The sequence below is a fragment of the Poecilia formosa genome, unplaced genomic scaffold (assembly GCF_000485575.1).
Source record: "Poecilia formosa unplaced genomic scaffold, Poecilia_formosa-5.1.2 Scaffold457, whole genome shotgun sequence".
Classification (NCBI taxonomy): Eukaryota; Metazoa; Chordata; class Actinopteri; order Cyprinodontiformes; family Poeciliidae; genus Poecilia; species Poecilia formosa.
The window spans coordinates 109,082-110,247 of record NW_006800396.1 but is presented as its reverse complement, the minus strand read 5'-3'; positions in this window follow the sequence as shown (position 1 = coordinate 110,247).

Genomic DNA, 1,166 nt, shown 5'->3' with positions numbered 1-1,166 from the left:
TATCTATCTATCTATCTATCTATCTATCTATCTATCTATCTATCTATCTATCTATCTGTCTGTCTATCTGTCTGTCTGAATGTCTCTATCCAGTGTGTGTTTGAGAGAGACTGTGCAGTATTATTAGTTTATTACCCCTACATAAAACAACATACATATTTTCACATTTTAAATAAGCATAAAATGTATTATTTACAATGCAGTATACCAGTTTAGAAAAGCAGATGTGCAATAAAAGCAGATGCAAGTAAAATAAACCATGCAAATTCCTGTGTTTATTAACACAGCTTTTTCTGTTAATGTTGTAAATGTTATGTATGTATTTGGCTTGAGAACATACATTCTGCATTTGAAAAGTAAACAATGATATATATATATATTTTTAGAACATGTTGTCTAAAATAAAATTGCTTTTATAGACAAGCTGTAGGTATTTCTAAAGTATCAGGCAGCCTGTTGGTCACAAACAAACTTGTTGTTGATGTGCTTATAGCAGACAAACAGGGAGTTTGTCAGTGATGAAACAAACATGTTTTCTTATTGTTACCATTTGTGCGTACGTGTGTGTGTGTATGTCGACATCAGTGTGCGTCCAAATAACATTTTGTAACTTAATGGACCCCCTCTCTCCCTCCGCTCACCACCCTGCTCCCCCTCTCCCCTCAGCGTGTGATTGGTCTGGCGGCTCCAGTTTTGGAGATTAGGCCATGTTTCCCCACTTTTCGTCCCCATGTTCCAGTCTTTCTCTCTCTCTCTTTTTCTCTCTCTTTTTCTCTCTCTCTCTCTCTCTCTCCCTCCTCTTTTCTGTTTCCCTCTGCCTTTCTTGCTCGCGTCACATGATCCGTTACATCACGGGATTGAGGTCAGAGCTGGATTAGGGCGAGCTACGTGAGCAAGCGAGTGAGTGAGTGAGGCAGCGCTGGAATTACTGAAAGTGAAGGAGGAAGGATGGAGTTGGGAGGGCGGATGTTCAGATCATTCAGCGAGAGCAATGGCGGAACAGGACGGAGCTCAGGAAGGGGAGAGGATGATGAAGAAGATCTGAACATGATGTGAGAAAATAAAATGAGAAATTAGAAGAAAGAAAAACGAATTCAGTTTCTGTATGACAGATAAGGAAACCAGCAGGGAACATACATGTGGTGGAATGAAAGGGTCAAAGGTCA